Source organism: Aedes aegypti, chromosome 2, assembly GCF_002204515.2.
Source record: "Aedes aegypti strain LVP_AGWG chromosome 2, AaegL5.0 Primary Assembly, whole genome shotgun sequence".
Taxonomy (NCBI): Eukaryota; Metazoa; Arthropoda; class Insecta; order Diptera; family Culicidae; genus Aedes; species Aedes aegypti.
In genome coordinates, this window is record NC_035108.1 from 132,258,782 (window position 1) to 132,264,659 (window position 5,878).

The 5,878-nt window shown below is 37.7% G+C and overlaps 1 protein-coding gene across 4 annotated transcripts in view; it reads right to left on the reverse strand.

Moving 5' to 3' along the window:
- The window catches only part of LOC5566834, a 310,372-nt gene that overhangs the window by 150,496 nt on the left and 153,998 nt on the right, over nucleotides 1-5,878 (reverse strand). The gene's annotated exons all lie outside the window — the stretch shown is intronic.

The following is a 5,878-nucleotide window of genomic DNA, read 5'->3' on the forward strand; positions in this document are numbered from 1 at the left end:
GTATTGTCGTCGACGGCACAAATGCCAGAAGAAGCCCGATGATGATGATGGTGATGGCACACGCAAAAACCATTCCTGTGAGCATGAATATTCAACATCACCTTAGACACCTCCAAGCGGAGCGGCAGTTTTTCACGTCACACGCGTGATATAGCGTCAACCACAACCGACACCGAAAAGTGTCATATCGCTGAATTATCTTTTCCAATCAGCCTATTTATGAGGGGTTTTCCTTCACTTTTTGCGCCACGGAAATACGCCCATCTATCCGAAACCCGCATGCCGCCGCTTGAGGTCATAAATATAAATTTGATTACTTTGCTGCGTAACAGTTTGCTCTTGTTCTTGGGAGAGAATTCGGAATTCCGGTGTTGGTGTTGGAAAACGGGAATTTGTTTTCATGATGGCACCATGTTTGCTCAAGGTGATATCCTGTCCTGGTGGCCTGTTGTGGCAGTTGCTTTGACAGATGTGCTGCTCGTTGGTGACACATTTATGGGTGACTCAGAAACATGATCAATATTGAATCGACGTCTACGGAGAATGATTGAGTGAATCGGTTTACATGCATTTATGACGATAAAAGTTTTTGAGACAAGTTTACCTTTCGTGATCTGCAACTACTAGTAAACCATTAAATTTTTCAATAGAACAATATAGAAACATGTCGAAATTGTTTAACAGTGCAAATTCTCTCCGCTCTAGGAAGTTTTTCAAAAACTATGTAAAGCAATAAAACAGTACTTTTCATTGCTACAAAATAGTACTTTTCAGTGCTAAAATCAAAAACGGTACTTTTTACTGCTATTAAAACAGTACATTTTAGTACTATTTTTTTCTAATATTGATCCCTTTACGATCCTTGTTTGGACCCGTGCCTTCGATTTTTCGTTGGGCTCGTTGGCGAAAGCTAGCGGTGGTAATCCTTCTTACACACCGTCTTGGGTAAAAAAAACCTCTTAGGAGGTCACGTCTTCTTTCGTTTACTCAATAAAAAAGGTTGCTACTACAAACAAAAGGAAGGGTGAATCTCTGAATTCACAACTTCCTTCCAAAAAAGTGGCATTTAAAACTGTCACTAAACGTGGCAAGAATGGAAGAAAGGACGTTTCCTAGGAATGCAAACTTTCTTCCAAGGGTGAAATGGATAATGTTGATAATTTCATCGAAATGAGCAATCAGTTCGATGCTCTAGACAAATTTTCCGAACACCAAATTGAAGCAGTCTCTAGCCTAGGCTCTTTGTTTCAAGTGAGGAAGCAAAGAGTGCCGCCTATCGTGGTCAGTTGTTCCGAATTTGGGGGATTTAGGCAGGAGATCTTGCATCTTGAAATCAAGATTTCCTTCCAAATCACCAAGAAAGGAGGCTGTCGCGTTTTGCCGGAAACTCTTAAAGGTCGCGAACTTCTTCTCAAACATCTTGAATAGATAAAGCACAAATTTTCACTTACGTCGACAAAACTGAACGTTTGTTCAAAGTCGTCTTGAAAGGTCTCTCAAGTAACCATAAGTCACCTGAATAAATCAAAAATGGAGTAAATGATTTACTTGGATTTTCCCCAGTCCAAGTACAGTAGTCACACTATTATGGATCACCCACTAATATGGGTCATTTGCATTTACACTACATGTGAAACAGAGTGACTAATAATCGTGACTAGGTGACCCTTAATAGTGTGGCCACTGTAATCATCATAAAAAGAGAATCCAATCTGGCATCGTTCGGATAGGGCTTCCTCAAGATTTTTATTCAGTTCACTTTAACAAAAAAAGATCTAAATACAATTAAAGCTTTAAAAAAGCTAGACTTATGTTTGATGTCCGTGTGACATGGGTACATTTCCAGAAATCTTGAGGAAATTTCCGAAACCCCTCTCAGTGCCGTCGGTGCCAAAAGTGAGGTCATGGAACAAAAAATTGCCGCATGGATGCTAAATGCATGATTTGCTAAGGACGTCTGTCCAGTGAAAAGAAGATACCGACAATTCAAATGCGCCAATTGCGGGGGCAATCATGAGTCAATTTTTTGGGCTTGCCCTTCGCGTAGGCGAATCGTCGAGGCTCGTGCAAGGCAGATGAACAATATTGTCCGTTACGGTAACGGTCGTTTCCGGAACTTCCCTGGTAGAGTTTCTAACAATGCTCATTTTTCAGTCAACGATCGCTTGATTATGATTCATACCCATCGGGAAGATCATAATCATGCTCATTCGCAAACTAATTTTAATCCGTCGGGTATGAAACATCAACTGTTTTCCTCTTTTTAAGCTAAAGTTTTTAAAACTTTAGGTGTTTCTGTTGAAACACAGCTTGGTAAATTTACTTTCATAGCTGCATATTTGCCTTTTCAATGCTCTGGACAGCAAGTTAATTTGCTTTAAACTGACTTGCGAAAATTGACTCGCAATAAGTCAAATTTTTTTGTCATTGGTGACTTTAATGCCAAACATCGGTCATGGAATGATCCTCAAAGCAATTACAACGGCAGAATTTTATTTGATGAGTGGTCTTCAGGATATTTCTCAATTCAATACCCTGAAAGCCCTACATGTTTTCCCTCTTCTAGAAACCCTTCTACGATTGATTTGGTCTTAACCGACTCTATTCATCTTTGTAGCCAACTGATTACTCATGCTTATTTTGATTCTGATCATGTCCCTGTTACATTTCAAATATCACATGAAGCGATTCTCAATCCTATTAGCTCCACTTTGAATTATTTTTGAGCCGACTGGAATATATATGAAACATATATTGACTCTAATCTTGATGTTAACATTTCTTTATAAACTAAACTTGATAGTGACAATGATCTTAAAGCTTCAACAAATTCCATTGTTGAAGCAAGAAGCATTGCAATTCCAAAATGTGAAGTAAAATTTGAATCCGAATTATAGACGATGATCTTAAACTCTTGATCTGCCTTTAGGCTAAGTAGCCCGTCATTCGTTTTGGCATCAATGATGACTTTTCAGCTTGCATTTCAAAGTGATATAACTCAGTCTTTATAGTTTATATTGACTTGAAAAAGTATCACTGTACGCGCTAATATGCATAAAGTATGCTGATACTTTTTCAGCTGTGTCAGTGCAAAACCAATTGATTTTCTTTGATTCGAAATCGTAAGATGAATTAGCAACAATCATCAACGACGCGTACAAATTTCAATGACGGCCTACTTCGCCTTAAAAGCGTGAGAAGAAGGTATTTTCAACGCATTCACGATCATGCTACGAACATTATATGGCAGGATTTGCAGAAAGATATCAAGAAACGTTTTGCACAAATAAGGAACAAAAATTTTGAAAATTACATTTCTCAATTGGACCCTGGCTCTAAGCCCTTTTGGAAATTATCTTAAATTTTGAAAAAACCTCAGAAGCCAAAATCGGCATTGAAAGAGGAAAACAAATTATTACTAACTAATTGCGAAAAATCTAAAAACTTGCTATGCAGTTTGAAAGCGCGCACAATTTTAATTTAGGACTTACTAGTCCAATTGAAAATCAAGTTACCCAGGACATCGAAAATATTCTCAATTAAGAGAACGTTTTCGTGAATTCCTGGGAGACTGATTTGGAAGAAGTGAGAACTATTAATTAAATAAATCAAAAATATGAAAGCTCCTAGCGATGATGGAATTTTCTATATCCTCATCAAGAAACTTCCAGAAAGTAGCTTATGATTCTTAGTTGATATATTTAACAAATGTTTTCATTTAGCATATTTTCCACACAAATGGAAAAATGCTAAGGTTGTACCAATTTAAAAACCAGACAAAAATCCTGCTTCTAGCTATCGTCCAATCATTTTGCTTTCCTCCATCAGTAAATTGTTTGAAAAGGTCATTTTGAACAGAATGATGGCCCACATCAACGAAAATTCAATTTTTACCAATGAACAGTTCGGATTCCGCCATGGACATTCGACCACTCATCAACTTTTACGTGTAACAAATTTGATCCGTTCCAACAAATCTCAAGGCTTTTATACTGGTCTTGCTCTTCTAGACATAGAAAAAGCATTCGACAGTGTCTGGCATGAAGGCTTGATCGAAAAATTAAAAAACTTTAATTTTTCCAACATACATTGTTAGAATAATTCAAAGTTATCTGTGAAATCGTACACTTCAGGTTAATTATCAGAACTTCAGGTCTTAAAGACCTCCTGTAAGAGATGGTGTTCCTCAAGGCAGCATTTTGGGACCAATATTATACAATATTTTCACATCTGACTTACCTAAATTACCTCAGGCTTCTGAGGTTTTTTTCAAAATTTCAGAGAATTTCCAAAAGAGCTTAGAAGCAAAGTCCAATTAAGAAATGTAATTTTCAAATTTTTTGTTTCCTTATTGTGAAAATCGATTTTCAATTTCTTTCTGCAGATCTTGCCATATAACTTTCACAGCAGGATCGCTAGTGTGTTGAACTTACCTTCTCATTACGTTTTTAAGACGGATCAGGAGTTTAGGATCATCGTCTTTAGTCACGGATTCAAATTTTGGAATTGCAATGCCCCTGGCTTCAACAATGGAATTTGTTAAAGTTTCAAGATCATTGTCAATATTAAGTTTTGTTTGTAAAAAAATGTTAACATCATGAGCACAATCGATACATGTTTCAGATATATTCCAGTTGGCTCGAAAATAATTGAAAATCGAGCTGATAGGATTGAGAATCGCTTCATGTGATATTTCAAATGTAACAGGTATGTGATTCGAATCATCCAAATCAGCATAAGTTACCAGTTGGCTACAAAAGCTAAACGCGAAGTTTAATTTTATTAACTGCCTTCCAAACTTAAGAGTAAGCTTTTTGAGAATTTCTTTACTTTTTCATAGAAAAAAAAAAAACAATTTACAATCCAGCGCAATGATGGTATTGCTACATTATGTCTGAATTTTATCAGGATTGCAAACCTTAACTGCTTGTAGAAGCAAAATTATCCCAAGAAGGTGAATTGACAGACTTATGGGGCAGATATGTTTTAACCAGCTGCTAAATACTTCGATAGCATTAGAGTTATACTCATGAGCTTGAGCTTGGTTAGCTTAGTATTGCCAGATTATATGCACTTATACAATGAATCAACCAGATGTTTTCAGTGTAAGTTGCGTGCAGAACATACAAATAACTATAACCAACTAAATAAGCAACACATTGACATAGAAAACTTTAGAAGTGATGCATTTGCTACTGCGATAAAGCAATTTTTCCTTAAGGGGGGGCGTATTACACCTTTTTACGTTAAGTGCTGGCGATTTTTTAGCAACAAATACGCCTGCAACATCAGAACGCAGACCAATGAATGGAAGGTGGAGGAATTGATGCTTCATTTATTACTGGCCTATAGTAGACCCGGTATACCCCTGCAACTACGCCGATTCATGTGGGAATAGGGGTGAGGTAATTTTATGGCAGAGAGGTTTGCTTTTCGGTTACCAGCCTGCCTTTGTAACGTTCTGATTCAAATTTCAGTCAACTTTAAATTGTGGACACCCTACTTTGTATGGGAAAGGTTTCACGCTAAATCACTGTTCATCACAAAACAACCCAATTCAACGGCATGATTTCTTCGCACCTCTAATTCATATATTTTGACCCATAGGATCTCCAACTTCTGTACGTATCATTTTGAATCCTCCATTGTGAGTGTTAAACCGACCGCGATGACCCAGGCCACACGCAAACAAATATTGATTCCAGAACCGGTCATCCACATTCACTCACCGCCGGCCGAAATCATCATCGGGTTTATTATCATCGACGACGGCGACGACGCCAGCCAGGCACCCAATAGGTGAGAGCAAACGAAACGATCTCCCTCAGCCAAACGGGGCGGTGATGCGCTGGAGCAAAACTAATATTTGTCGTGCTAA